This window comes from Tasmannia lanceolata, unplaced genomic scaffold (genome assembly GCF_043159265.1).
Source record: "Tasmannia lanceolata isolate RefF3 unplaced genomic scaffold, GAP_Taslan_0.1 ptg000003l, whole genome shotgun sequence".
NCBI classification, from domain to species: Eukaryota; Viridiplantae; Streptophyta; class Magnoliopsida; order Canellales; family Winteraceae; genus Tasmannia; species Tasmannia lanceolata.
Genome location: NW_027518680.1, coordinates 37,765,250 through 37,790,271, shown reverse-complemented (window position 1 = coordinate 37,790,271; position 25,022 = coordinate 37,765,250). Strand labels below are relative to the sequence as shown.

The 25,022-nt window shown below is 38.7% G+C and overlaps 1 protein-coding gene across 1 annotated transcript in view; it reads right to left on the bottom strand.

The window, feature by feature from the left end:
- Positions 1-452: 452 nt before the first annotated feature.
- Positions 453-25,022, bottom strand: part of LOC143862223 (uncharacterized) — a 66,642-nt gene continuing 42,072 nt past the window's right edge. Inside the window, exon 3 of the transcript XR_013240224.1 lies at positions 453-807. The gene's annotated coding sequence lies outside the window, so the exon portion shown is untranslated. The remainder of the gene's footprint in view (positions 808-25,022) is intronic.

Genomic DNA, 25,022 nt, shown 5'->3' with positions numbered 1-25,022 from the left:
TTATCCTCAACAGTCCCTAAGATGGACAAAATTAAAGCAAAGAAAACAAAGAAAGAGTAATTTGTAAAATCAATTTGTCCATAAAATGGGCTAAATTTAACCAAACAAATAAAAAAATTAATTTGTAAAAAATGACAAAGAAAAAAGAAAGAAAGTAATGGATCAAAGCATGAATAAATTTGCTATAATAATCGAATCCGGTGTACCAATATCTTTTTTGAGGCATTCCATCAAATAGGTGGCGTGCATCTAATAAATCCATACTAAAATGTATAATGACCAATCTGCACTTTTTTGTCAAAGAAGCAGATGCTAAAGCCTGAGCATTTTTCTTGATATCCAAGAAGAAGCATCAACGACCCAACAAACTTATAAAATGCAAGCAAATCCGTAACTGGACTTTGTATAAGTGGTTCATAATCCATGGATCTCTTTGTAATACACAGAGCAAAGATAAAAGCAGCAGAGATAAATCCACACAGGTGAAATTAAAATGTCTATACTCAAAACACAACTGAAATGTAAAATCAAATCCACAAAATAGAAATATAAATAATTCACATATTAATCCAAAAACTCATAAAAGAAGAAAGTGCCTAGAAAATAGTACCAACCAAATTTTGGTTGGCTAGATGGGTAAGATCAATAAAACCAGAGTAGCATCAGTACTGCAACTTGAATCAGTCCCGATGCTCCCATCCTCCAAGAAATTGCTTGCCATAAGTGCCAGGTCAATAGATTTTTGGACATTACAATTGTGAGTGATAGCACAACCAAAACGTCTCTTCGCAGGAAATGGAGAAGAAGCTGATGATATATGGTTATCCGTTGCAAAGAAGAACAAAGGCAAGAAATTAGTCAGATAGACGACTTGAAATCCCTCCAAAAGCCAAGCAAATAAAGGATTAATCTCTAGTCTAGTCACAAAAAAGTGAAAAAATTTAATGCTAAACAAAAAAAAACTAGCAAGACAGAGAGCTCGTAAATTGAACAGAGAAAAGGAAAAAGAATATAGCATAGTATCTTTAATTCATCAAGGAAGTAAATGAATGAAAGGAAAACATGATTTCTATTTTCTAAACCCTTTACATGGTTTAGAAGTCATCCTCAGAGCTCAAGTACTGGCCATGATCTCTTGGCCAGTATATATTGGTTTCTTCTCTGAAAGTAAGGACAGTGGGGATATTAGGGTTTTTGGGGACAGATGGAAGAGAGAAAATGACACGTGTTGGGTTAAGCATAGAAGTTGCTGAGGAGAAAATATCTCTGACTTTCCAGAGAGAGAAACGGAGGACACATATTAAAGAGAGTGGAGGTACGATTTTACCCTTCTATATAGCCATCGAGAGAGGAGAACTCAAGGCCTCTTTCTTGTCTTGTGTTAATAGAGACAAAAAAAATGAAAAATATCTCTAGAATGACTTGACACGTTGAATAGAAAAGGAAAAATATCTCTGCAACAACCTTGACGTGTTAAATTACATACATTGAGTAGTTTTCTCCTTTCAGGATAAGGCTACTGAAAGGGCAAAACTACCCCCACGAAATGGGTGGATAGATACACGGGAAGAGCCTTAAAACGGTAAAAATCAACCACCTTAACGTGTTAATTGCACAGAGTTTTCAAATAAATGAAAAAAATTCATCATTTTCTCTTCTGCTATAGAAGCGTTCAAAAAATCCCACAAAAATATCTCCCATACCAAAAAACACTCGTGGTAAAGAAGGAAATTAGAATTTGTTGGAGGGTTCAACCGGAAAGAAGTACAAAAAAAGAGGCTGGGGGAGTAAGGGACGACGACACGTGGCGGGGAACAGTAAAAAACCCTTCCGGCTAATTATAGTATATATATATATATATATATATATATATGAGAAAACGGTTCCTACACATGTGTAGATAAGTTATCTACACACTAGCTTAAAATACAGTGGGGGCCACATTATTTGGGTGATCCAAACCATTCATATTTAAGGCCTTCACATAGATAGGGTGTCCACAAAAAATCAGATCCATAGGATCATCCTAACCATTCGAACTGTGGAGGCAAAAAATGGACTAATTTGTGAAGGTTTAAAGACATCCATTTTACCTCCACAAATCGTAGGGTTGGGATGATCCTATGGATCTGATTTTTTGTAGACACCCTATCTATGTGAGGGCCTTTAAAATGGATGGCTTGGATCACCCAAACAATGTGGGCCCCCACTGTATTTTAAGCTAGTGTGTAGAGAACTCTCTACACATATGTGTAGGAACCGTTTTCTCTCTCTCTCTCTCTCTCTATATATATATATATATATATATGTAGAGAGAGAGAGAGAGATGTGTTCCTACGCAGCTACTCATATAGCTTATCTGAGCAGCTGCTTCAAAAACTCATGTGGCCCACATTTTTGGGATGATCCAAAGCATTCATTTGAAAGGCCCTTCCATGGATAGGGGGTATACCAAAAATCAGCCCTATAGGATCATCCTAACCAAATCAAAGTTGGAGAGGAAAATGGACAGACATTGTTTCTGACCATGTTTTCCCTCCACAAATGGCAGGGTTAGGGTGATCCTAAATGGCTCATTTTTGGTACACACCCAATCCATGGAAGGACCTTCCAAATGAATGCTTTAGACCACCCTAAAAATGTGGGGCCACATGAGTTTTTGATGCAGTATCTGAGCAACTGTGCAGGGACACTATATATATATATATATATATATATATATATATATATATATATATATATATATATATAGCTAGAGAAAAACAGAATTTCTTTTCTGTTTTTCTGAGATTTACACAGCAGCAATAATATTTACATTTTCTGCCATCCCAACCTTCACCTTTAATGATTTTTCTCCAAAAATGGCATGAATGCCCTTATGGTCTCTCCAAAATGACCCCCCTATCACTGCTAAACGAAGGCCACGTCTCGCTCTTTGTCCGTAATTGTCATAGTTTGTGGCATGTGCGTTGTAGTTTTTTCCATAATTGTCATATTCTGGCACAAGCTATCAGTATTTTTTTCATCATTTTCCTACTTTGGTACCATGTGACCGTAATTTATATATAGGTAGAGAAAAACGGAATTTCTTTTCTATTTATCTGAGATTTACACATCAGCAATAATATTTACATTTTCTGCCATCCCAACCTTCACCTTTAATGATTTTTCTCAAAAAATGGCATGAATGCCCTTATGGTCTCTCCAAAATGACGCCCCTATCACTGCTAAACGAAGGCCACGTCTCGCTCTTTGTCCGTAATTGTCATACCTTGTGGCATGTGTGTTGTAGTTTTTACCATAATTGTCATATTCTGGCACAAGCTATCGGTATTTTTTTCATCATTTTCCTAGTTCGGTACCATGTGACCATAATTTGTCTATAACACTTACGACCCATTATGATTTATTGCTACCCCACCTCTGCACAAATACTTCTGCCAATCTTTGCAGTTTCCACACTTCAATAATAATAAGACAAATCTCTTAACAAGTCAACAACAATGGGCTAACATCACATGAACATATGCAATTGCAAAGAATGGGCGAGAAGTAGCCTTAGAGAAGGTGGCTAAGAAATCCCGAGATAAACAAAAATGTTATATGAAACTCCACAGGATGATCTAAACCTCCCATTTGATGGCCTTCAAACAAGTGTTTTAAAAAATAGTTGTTTTGAGAAAGCACCATACGATTCATCCAAACCGTCCATATGATGGACCTTCAGAGCAGTTTTTTATAAAGCACCATAGGATGATCCAAACCGTCCATTTAATGGAGCTTCAAACTAGCTTTGACTACAGCAATGTTTTTTGGGAGGTGATAAATTCACCCCCTTCTAGGATGAATTCACCCTGTATTTTAGAAAAATGAACTTTACAACTTACACCATAGGATGATCCAATTGACATATAAGTTGAGTTCAATATTCAGTTTTGGACTCACAACACATTTTCAAATTCCACAACAAACACGGCCTTAGATTTTCAGTCCAAAGCTGATTATTGGGCTCAATATTACGTTTAATTTTTAGTCCAATATAACCATTTATAAATAATAATAATGTAGTCCAATATTCAGTAAACAATAAATAAAAATGAATATGACTGAACACATGAAGCAATTGGTATGGACTGCATCTCACATAAGCACATTTTATCCCATGCTTAAATTAAGATTTTCCAATTCAACCACATTTCTTTGTACATTTTGATGAATCTTTTGTTTTTTGCTCAGTGAAAAGATTTTCTGGGTGTTTTGTTTACCATAGCTTACCAAAAGAAGTTAGCTTCGATTGGATTTAATTTGTTGTGGTTTAATTTCAGAAATATTTCCTCTTTTTAACTTCATTTTTTGGTTATTGACCTCTTCAATTTTCTTTTTTGAATACTTCTGTTAAAAAACAAATTAAGTCAAACCTTTTTTTCCTATCGTGTTTTACTAGTATATATATATAGTAGAAGAGAAAATTAGAGAATTATTTGAATTTCTCCCAAAATACTAATAGAATTATACATCACTTTTTTTGACTTTTTTTAACAAAGGCACCCATTCAACCCACATATTTTCAATCCTACCCCCTCCTTTATGCTTTTTAACAAAGGCACCCATTAAAGCCACATAATTTCAATCATATTCCCTTCCTTTATGCTTTTGTAATAAAAAAAAGTGGACAAAGTCACTTATTACGGATTGGGTACATAGGTTACATAATACTACGGATTTTTGTGAACATATTACATAATACTACGGATTCGGATGCCTTTCAAAATATTGAAGTATTCCGGGCACCTTAAGAGGCACAACATATTACGAAAACCTCTATAGATTGGAGGGCTAAGATCAGCCTCTGGATATGATTTTACGGGCACAACCTATTTCTGTTGTGTTCCATCACATAGACGATTTGGATCAACCAATGATGTGGTCTGTACAGTTCTTTGTCGGCCTGTGCATCACACGGGGTTTTTGACGTGTGTGTATGTGTGCGCGCGCGCGCGCTACTATATAGCAGAAGAGAAAAGGAGAGAATTTTGTCGATTTAACATGTCAATATGGATGATTTTTACCGTTTTTTGCCCTCCCCACATATCTGTACATACTATCTATGTGAGGGTAAAAAAGGTATGAATGTTCGGAATTATTTGCAAAATCTGTGGCATTAACACCTCGCTGGTAATTTCAAATCTTGATTTGCTAGCCACCTTCTCCAAACGCTATGTCTCGCCCATCCTATGCAATTATATGTATTCAGAGATTTGTCTTATTAGATGTGATGAAAAATTGCACGGAAATACTATTTCTTGAAAGGTTGCTAGCAATAATACGTAAAGAAAGAAGCTAGCAATAATAATCAATAATAATCATTAGTAGTAAAGTTTGGGAGGAAAATTACAGACAACGGGTACCTGGATATGACAATTACGGAGAAAACCCAAAGAAAAGGTATCAAAATATGACAATTTTCAAAAAAACTACTTTTCCTTATTAATTTTTTGAGGATATTACGAATTCCGCACACCTGTAAAAATATTTACAAATTTCGGGCACCTTCAGACGAACAACAAATTATGGAAACCTCTATAGATTTGAGGGCTAGGATCAGCCTATGGAAATGATTTTACGAGCACAACATATTGATGTTGTGTTCCATCACATGGACGGTTTGGATCAACCTATGATGTGGTCCGAACAGTTCTTTGTCAGCCCGTGCATATCACGAGGTTTTTTACTGGTATCTACTACAATATAGCGGGAGGAAAAAGAAATTTCTTTTCTTTTTATCTGGGATTTACACGTCAACATTACTATTTTACCATTAACCCCTTTGCTGATATCTAACATCTATCTCTATGAGAAATTATTTGAGGGTAAAATCGTAATCTACATACGAAAAGTACCGAGCCAGTGTACCTGTCTATAACAATTACGGAAAAAAACTACCAAGAAGAGGTAAAGACATATGACAATGATGAAAGAACTACTTTATATTACTCATGTAGGACACTTGCAAAATATTGACGGATTCCGGGCACCTGAATAGGAACAACAATTATGGAAACCTCTATCGATTAGAGGGCTAGGATCAGCCTATATCGATTGGAGGGCTAGAATCAACCTATGGAAATGATTTTACAGGCACAACCGATTGATGTTGTGACATGGACGGTTTGGATCAACCTATAACCGGCTATAGATCGGAGGGTTCAGATCAACCTATGAAAATTATTTTTGGGGCACAACCTATGTAGGCAGTGGCCCATCTAATGGACAGTTTGGATCATCCTATGGTACGGGCCATACCGTGCATTTTAATAAAGTGAGGAGTGCGATCATCAAAATACGGTGAGTAGTGCCATTATAAAATATGGTAGTGAGGACATTAGCACTATATATAATTTGAAACCAACGTTGTTACTTGGATGTTCCCACGCGGGTGGGGTTCAACCCGAACCCAAAGGGTTCAACTCGAATTTGGGTTGGGTCGGGTTAAGCTTTTTCGCAAATCGGGTGCGTTTGGGTTGGGAAAAATCACCCGAATTGGAAATCGGGTCGGGTTGGGCTGTCGGGCAACCCGACTCGACCCGAAACCCGAATTTGGGCTCCATCTGAAGAAGTTTTGTATATGTGTTTTTCTTTTTCAATATTGAAATAGTCTCCACAGTCCACAATGGACGGTTTGGATAATCATATGGTGCGGGCCATACCATACTTTAATAAAGTGAGGAGTGTGATCATCAAAAAATAGTAGTGCGGATAACATTTCCCTTTGTTAATTGTTAGTCCCTGTTTGGTTTGGATTTTGAGAACCGATTGTGAATTAAAAACTGGTGATTGGTGACCCACTATTGGTTCTCAAAATCCAAAACAACCCGGCTTGAGTTGAGGTGGTCAACAATTGGTACCATATCAAATCAGGTTAACCCGACCCAACCCAACCCGACCCAACCCAACCCGACCCAACCCAACCCGAATTGGAAATTAGGTTAGGTCGGTTTATGAAATTGCAAATCGGGTTGGGTCGGGTTGAACCTAGTCAGGTTGGAAATCGAGAACTACTTTTTCTTATTCACTATGTGCGGGTCAAATTACGGAAAGTTAGATATTAAGAATGCAGGACACCTGTAAAAATATTGACGAATTCTTGGCACCTTAAGAGGAACAACAATTATCGAAACCTCTATAGATTGGAGGGCAAGGATCAGCCTATGGAAATTATTTTACGGGCACAACCTATTTATGTTGTGTTCCATCACATGGATGGTTTAGATCAACCTATGAAGTGGTTTGTACAATTCTTTGTCGGCCCGTGCATCGCACAGGATTTTTTGCTAGTATACTATATAGCAGAAGAGAAAATGAGAGAATTATTTGAATTTCTCCCAAAATTTTATGAGAATTACACATCACTTTTTTTAACAAAGGCACCCATTCAACCCACATATTTTCAATCCTAACCCCTCATTTATGCTTTTTAACAAAGGCACCCATTAAAGCCACATAATTTCAATCCAGTCCCCCTCCTTTATGCTTTTTTAATTATGGAAACCTCTATAGATTGGAGGGCTACGATCAGCCTATGTAAATGATTTTACGGGCACAACCTATTGATGTTGTGTTCCATCACATGGACGGTTTGGATCAATCTATGATTTGGTCCGTACAGTTCTCTGTCGGCCCGATGCGTTTTTTACTAGTATATATATAGGTTGTTCCCCAAAAATCATTTCCATAGGGTGATCCTAGCCCCCCAATCTATAGAGGTTTCCATAATATGTTGTTCCTCTTAAATTGGATGGTTAAGATCACCCTATAGATTTTTTATTAAAAAAGCATAAAGGAGGGGGGGTAAGATTGAAATTATGTGGCTTTATAAGTTGATCCAAACCGCCCATGTGATGGAACACAACATCAATTGGTTGTGCCCGTAAAATCATTTCCATAGGTTGATCCTAGCCCTCCAATCGATATAAGCTGATCCTAGCCCTCCAATCGATAGAGGTTTTCATAATTGTTGTTCCTCTTCAGGTGCCCGGAATCCGTCAATATTTTGCAAGTGTCCTGCATTAGTAATATAAAGTAGTTCTTTCGTCATTGTCATATGTCTTTACCTCTTCTCGGTCCGTAATTGTCATAGACATGTACCCTGTGTCGGTACTTTTCGTATGTAGATTACGATTTTAACCTCACATAGATAGTATGTACAAATATGTGGGGAGGGCAAAAAACGGTAAAAATCATCCCCATTGACGTGTTAAATGGACAATAATTCACTCATTTTCTCTTCCGCTATATATATATATATATATATATATATATATATATATATATATATATATATATATATCTAATAGTATATAACAGAAGAGAAAAGGGAGAATTTTGTCCATTTAACACGTCAATGAGGATGATTTTTACCGTTTTTTTGCCCTCCCCACATATGTGTACATACTAGCTATGTGAGGGTAAAAAAGATATGAATGTTAGGAATTATTTACAAAATCTGTGGCATTAACACGTCGCTATGGTAATTTTGAAACTTGATTTGCTAGCCACCTTCTCCGAACGCTACGTCTCGCCCATCCTTTACAATTGTATGTATTCAGAGATTTGTCTTATTAGAATTGATGAAAAACTGCACCGAAATCGTATTTCTTAAAAGGTTGCTAGCAATAATACGTAAAGAAAGAAGCTAGCAATAATAAAGTTTGGGAGAAAAATTACGGACAACAGGTACCTAGATATGACAATTACTTAAAAAACTACAAAGAAGAGGTATGAAAATATGACAATTACGAAAAAACTACTTTTCCTTATTATTTTTAGAGGATATTACGAATTCGACACACCTTTAAAAATATTTACAAATTCCGGGCTCCTTCAGAGGAACAACATATTATGGAAACCTCTATAGATTGGAGGGCTACGATCAGCATATGGACATGATTTTACGGGCACAACCTATTGATGTTGTGTTCCATCACATGGACGGTTTGGATCAACCTATGACTCCCAAAATTCTATGAGAATTACACATCACTTTTTTTATTTTTTTTAACAAAGGCACCCATTCAACCCACATATTTTCAATCATACCCCCTCATTTATGCTTTTTAACAAAGGCACCCATTAAAGCCACAGAATTTCAATCCTACCCCCGTCCTTTATGCTTTTTTAATTATGGACACCTCTATAGATTGGAGGGCTAGGATCAGCCTATGGAAATGATTTTACGGGCACAACCTATTGATGTTGTGTTCCATCACATGGACGGTTTGGATCAACCTATGATGTGGTCCGTACAGTTCTTTGTCGGCCCCGCATCGCACGGGATTTTTTACTAGTGTGTGTGTGTATATATATATAGCAGAAGAGAAAATGAGAGAATTATTTGAATTTCTCTCAAAATTCTATGAGAATTACACATCACTTTTTTTTTTTACTTTTTTAACAAAGGCACCCATTCAACCTATATTTTTTCAATCCTACTCCCTCATTTATGCTTTTTAACAAAGGCACCCATTAAAGCCGCATAATTTCAATCCTACCCCCACCCTTTTGCTTTTTTAATTATGAAAATCTCTATAGATTGGAGGGCTAGGGTCAGCCTATGGAAATGATTTTACGAGCACAACCTATTGATGTTGTGTTCCATCACATAGACGATTTGGATCAACCTATGATGTGGTCCGTACAGTTCTTTGTCGGCCCGTGTATCGCCCGGGATTTTTTACTAGAATATATATATAGTAAAAGAGAAAATGAGAGAATTATTTGAATTTCTCCCAAAATTCTATGAGAATTACACAACACTTTTTTTGACTTTTTTTAACTAAGGCACCCATTCAACCCACATATTTTCAATCATACCCCCTCCTTTATGCCTTTTAACAAAGGCACCCATTAAAGCCACATAATTTCAATCATACCTCCCTCCTTTATGCTTTTTTAATTATGGAAACATCTATATATTGGAGGGCTAGGATCAGCCTATGGAAATGATTTTACGGGCACAACCTATTGATGTTATGTTCCATCACATGGACGGTTTGGATCAACCTATGATGTGGTCCGTACAGTTCTTTGTCGGTTCGTGCATATATATATATATATATATATATATATATATATATATATATATATATATAAGGATAGAGTTGTTGCGCTCGAGCGCGGCTAAACTTAGCTAAGCTCGAGCACAAAAACAGGGTGGGGGCACATTTTGGGTGGGATCCAAAGCATTCATTTGATGGGCCCTTTCATGGGTAGGGTGTCCACCAAAAATCAGCTCCATTGGATCATCTTAGGGTGTCCATTTGTTGGGCAAAAAATGGACAAATTTGTGGACAAACAGTATTTGTCCATTTTTGGCCCCACAAATGGACACCCATTGGTGATCCAATGGAGCTGATATTTGTTAGGCTCCAAATGAAGGCTCCAAATGAATGGTTAGGATCACCTCCCCAATGGCTCCACCCCCCCTATTTCTATGCTCGCTTAGCTGCACTCGAGCGCAGCAACCCTTCTCTCTCTCTCTCTCTCTCTCTCTCTCTCTATATATATATATATATATATATATATATATAGAGAGAGAGAGAGAGAGAGAGAGAGAGACTAGCATTCTTGGTCCATGCTATGCATGAGTGTAGACTAATAGGCCCCACCCCATCATAACATGAAATGTAAAATGGTGGCCCCACCCTCTAAGTGTATTTGGGTGGAGATCGGGTGGTACCCACAGCATCACAACAAGAGGTAAAGTGGAGGCCCACTAATGCTTGGGTTTGAGTGGAGTTTGTGGGATCCACCATTCCACCCTATCAAAGCACGGTGTAAAATGGTGGGTACCAACCTATGCATGCACTTGCGTGGAGATAGTGGGCCCAGTCACGGGTGTAAAATGGTGGGCCCCACCATATGAATGGGTTTGGGTTGCACCATCCATCTCCTAAAGATACCCGTCTCATTTTGTACATGTTTGCATCGACTATTTTCAGTTCACTGTGAGGCATTTCTTCACTTGTCCAATAAGTACCAGTTTTCTACAATAAAATTCATGGTTCAGATGGATATGATTGTCTAATTTGTGAAACTGTACATAAATGGTGGAACTTACTGGCGGACCATTTTCAAACACGATACAAGTGTAAGTAGGGTAGATTAGCAACTTTGATACTTCGTACTAAACCAGGCTTCCTCTTGCCATTGGTACCCTCTCGGGTAGGTTACTAAAGAACCCATTTGAAACTGCAGAATTTAGGACCATGGGTTTAGCATATACGGGCAACCAACATGGGTTGTACTACATACAGTGAATGAACTCAGCACCGTATAATAGACCATTTCCTTTCTCGCTAAGCCCTCTGCTAAAAAAGAGAGAGTTGCCTCCCTAAAAACCTATCAGAGAGTTGCCACCCTAAAAACCTGTGTTGAAATGATTTACTTTTTTCAAATGATAATTATATTCAATCAAAAAAGAGGCCAAACGGTAGGTGATCGAGATGGCCAGTATGAACAAACAAAAATAAGAATACGAGACATAGAAAACAATACATCTCTATCCTCTTAGGGTGGAAGAAAATCAAAAACTTCAACGGATTTTCTTTTAACTCCAGAGCAAGCTTAGTGGCATACCTCGTTATTTGCGGATCCGTCCGTTCTAGCTAATATTTCTTCAATGGTGTCTGCACACCTCCAATGGTAGTTTGATCCATTAACTAACTAGTTAACGACATTTTGAAATCTTTCTCCATAATCACACGGTCAATCTCTCACATCCAGGAGGCGAATGCCTCATAGAATAGCTTGAACTTCCATCATAGTATCTTTCAAAAAAAAAAACTTCCATCATAGTAGCAATTTTCCATCCCACCCACCTCGTGGTCCTGCTCATGTAGAACCCCGCCAACTCCTGTTGGCCCAGGATTCTCTAGGTTGTATCCACCGAAATTCAAGTTAAGCACTCTAGGTGGAGGAGGCGACCATCTAGGAGTCATCCTTCTGTCGTTTGCCTAACCGAATCTCGTGCCACAATCTTCTAAAGGAGTTTTCCATGAACCCTCTAAATTCCGACAATACACTAGGCCACCACACAAGAAATGAAAAAAATATGCCTTTGGCAGCTATGAATTCCTTTGGAAACTCCGTGAATGAATGGGGGCCAGTTGAATCAAAGCAACCTTTAACATGTACAACCAAATTGCCCAAGCAAACCTGCACTGAATTGATAGATGGTCCACGGTCTCTCTCGCCTCCAGACAGAGAGCACAATAATCCACAATGATCATCCTACGCCTCCTTAAATGATCCACAACAATAATTTTAATGGGGCACGCAGTTTAGGTGAAAAATACTCTAGGAGAAGCATGGCATCTCCAAGCTCTGCTTGCGGGCGGGCAGGCGAAAATGGTAACATGAATGGATAAATAAAGAGTGAACTGAGAAAGCTCCACTTGGTTCTCACACCCGCACACCCACACCATCTTGTCCTCTCTATTCCATTTAACGATGATCGAGTCCAACATTTCCACGAAATTAGCCACGCTATACACACCCACACCCTCTTGTCCTCTATTTCTTTTAACGATGATCGAGTCCAGCATTTCGACAAAATTAGCCACCCTATCAAGCTCCCTATCAAAAAAATTCATGTGAAACTGAACACTCCAGTTAATACCACGATCATGCCCCTAGATTGAGTCCTTGACAAGGCGCCCCTTATCTGATACCACAAGGAATAAATCTAGGAACTTCCTCTTAAGAGGCGCTTCCCCACACCACACGTCATGCCAGAACCTGATCTTGTTGCCTTGACCGATGTAATCTAGATAAAATCTCCCTCCACATTGTAGCTCCTCTAAATCTGTAATCATCCAAAGAGGCCCATCATCCGAAGCCTTGGTGTACTTTATTTGCAATTACTTCTCCATAGTTGATTGTGATCTTCCGCAAATCTCCAAATCCATTATCCATTCTCAATCTTCTAATTCTCAGACCCCAGCATACTTGGCTTTGCAAAGCCCCCTCCAATCTACCAAGTGGGACCTTCTCTTGAAAATACCAGACATTTTTGTGTCCGATCGTCATAGGGATAGAAATCTGAGGTTTATTTTAGGGAACTGATACCCCCCTCCCCGACGGATATAATCCCCCCTTTAACGTTTTTCGATAAGTTTTAAAGGCAAAGAAAAATGTTAAAGGGGGTGAATTTATCCTCAAGCAGTGAACCATTCTCACAGAAACCGGTAAAAGGGGTAGGGGATTTTATCCGTTTTAGGGGGGGAAATATCATTTCCCTTATTTTTTCCTTGGACAAATGGATAAAGGATTGTCTAATTGGCAAAACTTTTGACTACACACACACAGGATAAGCTAATCTGCGCACAGGAAACATGGTGGGCGCACATTATTTGGGTGATCCTAAGCATTCATTTGAAAGGCCCCATCATGTATGGGGGGGTGTACGAAAAATAAGCTCCATTGGATCAACCTAACCCTTCCATTTGTGGGGTGAAAAAATGGGCAGATTTGTAAAACAAACAGTATCTGTCCATTTTCTAAAACAAATAGTATCTGTCCATTTTCTCACCCACAAATGGACATCCTAAGATGATCCAATGGAGCTGAGTTTTGGTACACACCCCATCCATGATGGGCCTTTCAAATGAATGCTTAGGATTACCAAAAAATGTGGGCCCACCCTTATTTCCTGCACTCGAGTGCAGATAAGCTGCCTGAGCTCGAGCGCAGGAACTGTTTACTTATATATAGGAAAAGGTTTCTGAGCTCGAGCTCAGCCTGAGCTAGAGCTCAGAAACCATATCTCCTATAGTTGTTTGAGTTATCCAACCCATTCATTCTATAGGTTATAGTTAGTATTACGGTTATGGTTATGGTTAGGATTATCGGTTATGGTTATGGCTATGATTTGCAGAGATTTAAAATGGATGGCTAGAAATTAGGCTCCTATAGATCGAATGGTTAGGGTATGGAGACGGTTTGTTAGGAACACCCTATCTATGTGATGTTGTATAGAATGAATGGGTTGGATGAGTGAAACAACTATGGGAGATGGTGTATTCTGAGCTAGAACCTAGCCCTCATATATATATATATATATATATATATATATATATATATATATATATATATATATATATATATATATATATATATATATATATATATAAAGGAAAGTGTTGGTGAGCTTAAGCTCACCAAACTTATGGTGAGCTTAAGCGCCCAATCACATTGGGGCCTACTTTGTTAGGATGATCCAAAGCATTCATTTGAAAGGCTCTTACATAGATGGGGTGTGTACCAAAAATCAGCTCCATAGGATCATCCTAACCCATCCATTTGTGGAGGTCAAAATGGACAGACATTATTTGTCCACAAATCTGCCCATTTTTGTCCTCCACAAATGGAGGGGTTAGGATGATCCTATGGAGCTGATTTTTGGTACACACCCTATCTATGATAGGGCCTTGCAAATGAATGGTTTGGATCACCACAGAAAATCTGGGACCCATGTGATTGGGGTGCTTAAGCTCACCAACACTTTCCTCATATATATATATATATATATATATGGGAAAAGTGAGTATGAGCAGTCCCTCATATAAGCTTAAATGAGGTAACGGCTAGAAACACAATGGTGTAGAGACTCTCATTTTGCTACACTTTAACCTACGATAACCCCATACTGATCCGTGAAAATTTTCCTCTAAATCACTCAATCTCACACTCCCAAGGTCTAAAATGTACGGCAGGATTTGCCTGGTAAGAAGTAGTTGGCCCAAAAGGTTCGAAAATACCTTGTTTGATGGCTTGGGTGTACTAAATATTGTGAGGGATCCTCTCTTGTGAATTCATATACTTAAGGCCGTCAAAACCTTAATCCAACCCTACGGATCATCAATCAGGGTAGAATTAGGTAACGTTACCTCATAACCCAAGCCCTAACTCCATTCTGAGATCTAAGTTTTCTTAAATCATCAAATCTAGGGTTGAGATTAACGTAAGTGTCTTTGCCAATAATTTAAGGTCATTTGGTCAAAATTGAATCAATAGAGTTCGATCCCAATCCTAATTAAACGTTGGATCCCTTCATTGAGTGTAAAACCTGCGAAAAGCCTCGGATCAGTGAGAATAAATGAGAGCTGTCAAAAGTATTCAATCCTATGATCAACAACAGATTTTAACTCATCAATTGGTAGTTTGAAGGCTCGGATCATCGATCCAAAGTTGATCAAGTTGGTTTGTCTAATAGGATCACCAATTTGATAACGGTTGGAAAAATGATCCGCCGTTAAAAACCGACAGCTCTCATTGGATGAAAAAAATTAAATTTGAAATATCTATAGCAATATTGGGATTAAAAGAACAAGGACAAATCAGGGATTCATAATTGGGAATGATCATTGAAAATTGGCAACAAAATCTCCCAAAAATCCACTTTTCTACAATTTGGGTTCCCATTTCCTCTCTCTTCTTGTGCACGTTTTCCCATGCATTGGAAAACGTGACCATCGTGATATCATTCCTATGTTTTTGGATTTAGGAATATTTTGGAGATTCTTGTGGAATATTTGCAAATTTGGAAGAGGAATGGATGGCGTGAGCTCATTGGTTCAAAAAGATTGTTTTAAATTCAAGAGCACACATGTCCTCATTCAATTGGACTGATTTGTGGCTAAAATTACAGAAAGAAAACCCAAGTTGGAGGTTTCCATTGTACTCCAAATTTGTTTCTCAATATGCAAAATTTCCAAGACAAGTGGCACAATCCTTCAACTATTTCTATACTTTGGTGCTCAACCCTTGCCATCCAAATACTTTCTATTCTCCATAAGTTCACGTCCAATATGGACGTTTTCTTTTGCCAATAAAGAGATTTCCAAAGTAAGAAAAGAATATTTTGGGCATTTGCAATCTTGTCCATCCTTTTTGTTTCCAAGATATCAACTCTTAATCTTGACCTTACATCTTGCAAGCCATAAACTTAGAAATTCTTGCAATCCAAACTCTATAAATACCTATCAATCCCTCCCCCCAAAGGACAAGAAAAAATAACCGAAGAAGGGCCATTACGAAATCTCTCTCTCTCTCTCTCTCTCTCTCTCTCTCTCCCCATAACTGGTTACCCAATCTCCTTCTCTAACCATAGTTTTAGCTCATGCCCTCATCACCAATTAACTGAAACTCTCACCTTACTCCCACATTCATCGTTATGCCCATCTCCATATACACCATACGTATACAAAACTCATACTCCAATTTTCTACCCAACATCCTGTAGCCATCTAATCTGTAGCCATCCGAACCTGCCCCTTCTACTCATCAGAGCATGCCCCCATCAGACCCCATAACCTATAGCCCAACCAACTTTGGCCACACTCTATCATAGTCGAACCCTCAAAGCCCAAAACCCGAAAATCAAATCTAATAGCCGAACCCTTCCATCCAACCCTTGGCCGAATATCGCAGCACACTTCTTTCTCTTGGAACGAGCTCATCGAAAACATTTGGCCGGGTTAGGCTATTCTAATTTCCGTCGTCAATTTGTGGAAAATCAAAAAAATCAAGAAAAGAGGATCGACAGCAAACAACGGAGAGGTAAGTCCGAATAATTTTCTTATGCTAAAAGAAGAATGTTCAAAGTCATGAAAATTTCTTAAATTTCAAAGTTTCCAAAATTGCAAGATTATATCGATTTTAGAAGTTTCTTTATCTTAGAGAATTCTAAGTTTAGAAAATTTCTTTAATTAATGAAATTTTTTGCAAATTTGGTAATTTATATGAACTTGAGATTGGAAGATTTCATTAGCAAATCCTAAATTTAGAAGAGCAATTTAATTTTAGGAAGGAAATTCTATATCTTTCAACTGTTAAGAAGTAGTGGCTAAATTCTAAGAAAGAAACTTTAATTCCAAGTTAAGAGGCTTTTCACAACTAAGGGAACTTTCCAAAATTGTGAAAGGAATAAAGTTTAAGAAATTTGCATGACCAAGATAATATTCATCTCTCATCTTATCTCTCTTGTCATTTCTTCTTTAACCTACCCGCACCCCTAAGCCGCGTCCCTAAGTCATACCCCGAACCCGCACCCCTAAGCCGCGCCCCTAAGTCATACCCCTAACCCGCACCCCTAAGCCGCGCCCCTAAGTCATACACCTAACCCACACCCCTACGCCGCGCCCCCCAAGTCACACCCCTTACCCGCAACCCGATCCCAACCCCAACCGAGCAGCCCTCATCCTTATTTAATCCCCACCAAATTCACATACCCATCCCCATGCTCCACCCGATCAGCATACCATTTCATAGCCATCAGCTTCATCCATCTTATATCCACCACATCCATTAAATCCCATAGCCAACAGAACCCATTATATCCCATATCCATTCGGTCATCATCTCATAAACCCATATGCCCATTCACCATGCTCATATAGCATAATTCCAACAGACCATGAAACCTCTTACCCATATCAGCCCCCATATCCATACACCATACCTCTGTTCTCCAACAGAACATGAGTCTAACCTTTATCCAATCCATCTTTGCATTAGTTCAATCCATAAATATACCATGTATACCATACATCCCATCTCCAATATAACCATCAATATCATACATACCATGTATCCTAACCCCTATCACCTACGCTTTCACCCAATAACCACCTCCACGCTCTATTTATCCATGCCTAAACCCCATACGATCCAGCCCATACTCATGCCCAAACCCCATACAATTCAGCCCATACCCCAATCCATACACGAACCGCAACCCGAACTCAACCCATGCCATTCCATACACATCAGCCCCCATGCCATTCCATACACATCAGCCCCCATGCCATCCAATACATAGCCATCACCCCATCAGCCATCTAATGCATGCCCATCAGCCATTTCTAATACATGCCCATCAGCCACATACTTTACCTACGCCATCCAACAGCAGCCCATCCATAAATACTTATCATCCATATCCGATTCAACCATACCCATTCTAGAATCCAATCTATAGGTCCCTTTAGTATCTGAAAAACCAAGAACCAACAGCATCCCATAATCTAATAGCGCATCAAGAGACTCTACCCTCCTAACCAATCTCGACCCAACCGAGTCCAACTCGGACCCGAACCGTAACCCGAATCCAACCGGACTCGAGTCCAACCTAGACCCAATCCAAACCCCAAATCCAACGATCAATTCTCTAAATCCAAAGCTAAAGCCAAACCCAATTCCCAATCCAAACACTGATTCCATCTTTAACGATCTCAACCACCCACGGAACTACGTGTGGCTTGATCCCCACCACAGGGTACGTAGGCAACTTGGCAAAACCAAGTTCAGTCGCACATTTCTCCATCCTTTCCGTTCCCCCACACCCTTCTTCTTCTCTTCTATTCATTTTTTCACCCTCCCCTTTTCCTTAAACCTTTTTGCATGTTAGACGTTTCTTTTTGCCTAGTTGCATGATTAATTGAATGTTTAGATTTCTATATGTATTAATTGCTTAGAAATCATATATTTAGGTATCTTGCTAGTTATTTTGGTTTGCTTTCTCTTTTCATGTTTTGTTACTCTGCATGTTAGTTATTTTCTTTGCATGATTAGTTGTATTTGTTTAAATTTGGAACTCAAAAGAATTCGAAAATCTTAAAGAATCCAAGAACTCGTAATCACTTAAGTTGAAAAATCCCAATCTTCAAAACATAAAGTTCTAGATTTAGGGAAACTTAAAAATCACACTCTAGGTTCCCCAAAATAGAATTCTTGGAATCCAAAGTTCATAAATAGACTGAATATGCAACAATAGGACCATTACATTAGTCTTTGGAGCATGTAATGTAGCTCACTCAATTCAATCAATCTAATTCAACTCAAATTAAGTCATCAATCTCATAAAACGTCAAAAAATAGGCATGTAGTTGCATGTAGGATGCCCTCCCGGCCCGCATGAGTCTAAACTGTGAATAATTAGAAATCCTTAGGTTAATTCAAAAAAAATATCCATTTTATCCCCTTTAGTTAGAACTTAAACAATTAAAGCTTTTAAAAGTAAAGATCGACATTTGTCGGGCAAGAAGGGTGCTTAACACCTTCCCTTCTTGTAATCAGGTAACTTACCCAACTTTGCTTCGTGGACTAAACCTACAGAGTTAACTATGAGACCTAGCCTTAACCTAGGTGGCGACTCTAGTCATGGCTTCTTTCGTAAAGTTAGGATCTTAATCTCAACTTTACGAGACAAGCAATCATATTCAAAATCAATCGACAAAAGCGCTATCGTAACACACACCCTCGTGGGTCACGGAAGGGGACAAGACAACCTTCGGACGGGATCCACAGGTGGGCCCACATTTTTGCGGTGGATCCAAACCATTCATCTAGTAAGCCTTGACATCGATAGGATGTGCCCAAAAAATCAGCTCCATAGGATCATCCCAACCCTTCGAACTGTGGAGATGAAAATGGGCGGGTATAAATTTGCCCATTTCACCTCCACAGTTCGAAGGGTTGGGATGATCCTATGGAACTGATTTTTTTGGGCACACCCTATCGATGTCAGCGCCTATAAAATGAATGGTTTGGATCACCCAAAAAATGTGGGCCCACTGTGTTTCTAGCCGTCACCTCATATAAGCTTATATGAGGGGCCACTCATACTCACTTTTCCCTATCTATGAGGGGCCACTGTGTTTCTAGTTGTCACATCAAAAGTGTTGCTAAGCTCGAGCTCAGATAAGGTTATCTGAGCTCGAGCTCAAAAACTCAGGCGTCACACATTTTTGGGGTGATCCAAAGCATTCATTTGAAAGGCCCTTTCATGGATAGGGTGTGTATAAAAAATCAGGGGGGTTAGGATCATCCTAACCCTTCCATTTGTAGAGGGAAAAATTGGGCAAATCATTGGAGAAACAGTATCTGTCCATTTTCCCTCCACTTTTGGATGGGTTAGGATGATCCTAACAAACTGATTTTTGGTACACACCCTATCCATGTAAGGGCCTTTCAAATGAATGCTTTGGATTACCCCAAAAATGTGGGCCCACATGAGTTTTTGACCTCGAGCTCAGATAAGCTTATCTGAGCTCGAGCTCAGGATCACTTTCCTCTCCTCTCTTTCTCTCTCTCTCTCTCTCTCTCTCTCTCTCTATATATATATATATATATATATATATATATATATATATATATATATATAGGAAAAGGTTTCTAAGCTAAGCTCAGAAACCACTACTCCCATAGTTGGTTGAGTCATCCAACCCATTTAGTTTATAGGGTATGCTTAGGGTTATGGTTATGGTTAGGGTTATGGTTATGATTTGGGTTATGATTTGTGGAGGTTTAGAATGGATGGCTAGAAATTATGGTCTTATAGATCGGATGGTTAAGATTATGGTATGGAGTTGGTTTGTTAGGAACACCCTCTCTATGTGAGGTAGTATAAAATGAATGGGTTGGATGAGTCAAACTACTATGGGAGATGGTGTATTTTAAACTCTAGCTCGGCCTGAGCTAGAGTTCAGAAACCACGCTCTCTATACATAGATAGGGTGTCCACAAAAAGAGTGTGGGCCCACATTTTTTGGGTGATCCAAACCATTCATTTGAAAGGCCCATACATAGATAGGGTGTCCACAAAAAATCAGGTGGTTAGGATCATCCTAACCCTTCCATTTGTGGAGGGAAAAAATGGGCAGATTTGTGGAGAAACATCTGTCCATTTTCCCTCCACTTTTGGATGGCTTTGGATGATACTGTGGACAAGATTTTTGCTACACACCCTATCTAAGGGCCTTTCAAATGAATGCTTTGGATCACCCCAAAAAATGTCGGCCCACATGAGTTTTTGACACTCGAGCTCATATAAGTTGTTTGAGCTCGAGCAGTTTTCCCTATATATATATATATATATATATATATAGAGAGAGAGAGAGAGAGAGAGAGAAAACGGTTCCTACACATATGTGTAGAGAGTTCTCTACACACTAGCTTAAAATACAGTGGGGGCCCACATTGTTTGGGGGGATCCAAGCTGTCCATTTTAAAGGCCCTCACATAGATAGGGTGTCTACAAAAAATCAGATCCATAGGATCATCCCAACCCTACAATTTGTGGAGGTAAAATGGATGTCTTTAAACCTTCACAAATTAGTCCATTTTTTGCCTCCACAGTTCGAATGGTTAGGATGATCCTATGGGTCTGACTTTTTGTGGACACCCTATCTATGTGAGGGCCTTAAAAATGAATGGTTTGGATCACCCAAATAATGTGGCCCCCACTGCATTTTAAGCTAGTGTGTAGATAACTTATCTACACATATGTGTAGGAACCGTTTTCTCATATATATATATATATATATATATATATATATATATATATATATATATATGTATGAGATTTTATACGGCGTAAGCCCTTGTAGTCCCTTATTTTCAAGAAGTACTGTACGGACAACACTACAGGATGATCCAAACAGTCCATGTGATGGGCCATAACGTAAATAGGTTGTGCCCAAAAAATCACTTCCATAGGATGATCCTAGCCCTCCGATCTATAGATGAACTGCATATTGTGGAAACCTCTATAGATCGGAGTGCTAGGACCATCCTATGGAAATGATTTTTTGGGCACAACCTATTTACGTTATGGCCCATCACATGGACGGTTTGGATCATCCTGTAGTGTTGTCCGTACAGTGCTTCTTGAAAAATAAGGGACTATAAGGGCTTACACCGTATAAAATCTCTCTCTCTCTCTCTCTCTCTCTCTCTCTCTCTATATATATATATATATATATATAGGGATTTGCTAGGGTCCATCACAAGAGGCTTTTCGCGGCTAGTCTGACGTGCGACAGACCAGCAGCAAAATGCCTTTTGCGATGGACGCTAGCAATTCCCATATATATATATATATAGAGAGAGAGAGAGAGAGAAAAAAATTTTCCTGCGCAGCTGCTCAGATAGCTTATCTGAGCAGCTGCTTCAAAAACTCATGTGGCCCCATATTTTTGGGGTGATCCAAAGCATTCATTTGGAAGGCCCTTTCATGGATAGGGTGTGTACCAAAAATGAGCCCTTTAGGATCATCCTAACCCTGTCATTTGTGGAGGGAAAAAATGGTCAGAAACAGTGTCTGTCCATTTTCCCCTCCACCTTTGTTTGGGTTAGGATGATCCTATAGGGCTGATTTTTTGTACACAACTACACACCCTATCCATGGAAGGGCCTTTCAAATGAACGCTTTGGATCACCCCAAAAATGTGGGCCACATGAGTTTTTGAAGCAGCTGCTCAGATAAGCTATCTGAGCAGCTGCGTAAGAACACTATTCTCTATATATGAGAAAATGGTTCCTACACATATGTGTAGAGAGATCTCTACACACTAGCTTAAAATACAGTGGGGGCCCACATTGTTTGGGTGATCCAAGCCATCCATTTTAAAGGCCCTCACATAGATAGGGTGTCTACAAAAAATCAGATCCATAGGATCATCCCAACCCTACGATTTGTGGAGGTAAAATGGATGTCTTTAAACCTTCACAAATTAGTCCATTTTTTGCCTCCACAGTTTGAATGGTTAGGATGATCCTATGGATCTGATTTTTTGTGGACACCCTATCTATGTGAGGGCCTTAAAAATGAATGGTTTGGATCACCCAAATAATGTGGCCCCCACTGTATTTTAAGGTAGTGTGTAGATAACTTATCTACACATATGTGTAGGAACCGTTTTCTCTCTCTCTCTCTCTCTCTCTCTCTCTCTCTCTATATATATATATATATATATATATATATATATATTATATATATATATATATTACTATATAGCAGAAGAGAAATTGGAGAATTATTGTCAATTTAACACGTCAGTGTGCATGATTTTTACCCTTTTTTGCCCTCCCCACTTATCTGTACATACAATCTATGAGGGTAAAATAGACATTTAATTCACCCGAAATATAGCAGTCATCATTACTCTTCTACCATCATCATTACTCTTTTACCATTAACCCCTTTGCTGATATCTAACATATGAGAACTTATTTGGGGGTAAAATCGTAATCTACATACAAAAAGTACCAACACAAGGTACCTGTCTATGACAATTACGGAAAAAAACTACCGGGAAGAGGTAAAGACATATGACAATGACGAAATAAGTACTTTATATTACTCATGCAGGACACTTGCAAAATATTGACGGATTCTGGGCACCTGAAGGACACTTGCAAAATATTGACGGATTCCGGGCACCTGAAGAGGAACAACAATTATTGAAACCTCTAGATTGGAGAGCTAGGATCAGCCTATATCGATTGGAGGGCTAGGATCAACCTATGGAAATGATTTTACGGGTACAACCAATTGATGTTGTGTTCCATCACATGGACGGTTTGGATCAACCCATAAAGCCACATAATTTCAATCTTACCCCCCTCCTTTATGCTTTTTAAATAAAAAATCTAAAGGGTGATCTTAACCATCCGATTTGAGAGGAACAACATATTATGGAAACCTCGATAGATTGGAGGGCTAGGATCAGCCTATGGAAATGATTTTTGGGGCACAACCTATTTATGTTGTGTTCCATCACATGGACGGTTTGGATCAACCTATGATGTGGTCCGTACAGTTCTTCACTAGTATATATATATATATATATATATATATATATATATATATATATATATATATATATATATATATATGAGGAAACGGTTACTACACACTAGTGTAGATAAGTTATCTACACACTAGCTTAAAATACAGCAGGGGCCCACATTGTTTGGCTGATCCAAAGCATTCATTTGATGGCCCTCACATAGATAGGGTGTGCCCAAAAAATCAGCTTCATAGGATCATCCTAACCCTTCGAACCGTGGAGGCAAAAAATGGACAAATTTGTGAAGGTTTATACACGTCCATTTTACCTCCACAAATCATAGGGTTGGGATTATCCTATGGAGCTGATTTTTTGTGGACACCCTATCTATGTGAGGGCCAATCAAATGAATGGTTTGGATCACCCAAACAATATGCCCTCCATTGTATTTTAAGCTAGTGTGTAGATAACTTATCTACACTGTGTAGAAACCGTTCTCTCTCTCTCTCTCTCTCTCTCTCTCTCTCTCTATATATATATATATATATATATATATATATATATATATATATATATATATATATCAGGAAAAGGTTTCTAAGGTATCGCGCAGCCTGAGCAGCACTGCAAATGCAGCATCTCCCATGTTGTTTGAGTCATCCAATCCATTCATTCTATAGGACGTACCATAGGTAGGATGTCCCTAGGAAATCATCTCCATAGGATCATGGTAGTTGTTGATTTGTGGAGTTTTAGAATGGATGGCTAGGAAGTTGGCTTCTATAGATCGAATGGTTAGGATGATGGTATGGAGATTGTTTCTTAGGAACACCCTATCTATGCGAGGTCCTATGGAATGAATGGGTTGTATGAGTCAAACAACATGGGAGATGGTGTATTTTAGTGGGTTGCTCAGCCTATGCGATACCTCAGAAACCTCGCCCCCATAATTCCCATATATATATATATATATATATATATATATATATATATATATATATATATATATATATATATATATATAGAGAGAGAGAGAGAGAGAGAGAGAGAGAGAGAGAGGAAAATGATTGTGAGTTTGAAGCTCATATAGCTTACATGAGCTCGAGGGCCCAAACACATGTGGGCCCACATTGTTAGGATGATCCAAAGCATTCATTTGAAAGGCCCTTACATAGATAGGGTGTTTACAAGAAATCAGCTCCATAAGATCATCCTAACCCATCCAAAATTGGAGGGCAAAATGGACAGACACCGTTTGCCACAAATCTGCCCATTTTTGCCCTCCGCTTTTGGAGGGTTTAGGATGATCCAATGGAGCTGATTTTTGGTACACACCCTATCTATGATGGGGTCTTGCAAATGAATAGTTTGGATCACCATAAAAAATGTGGG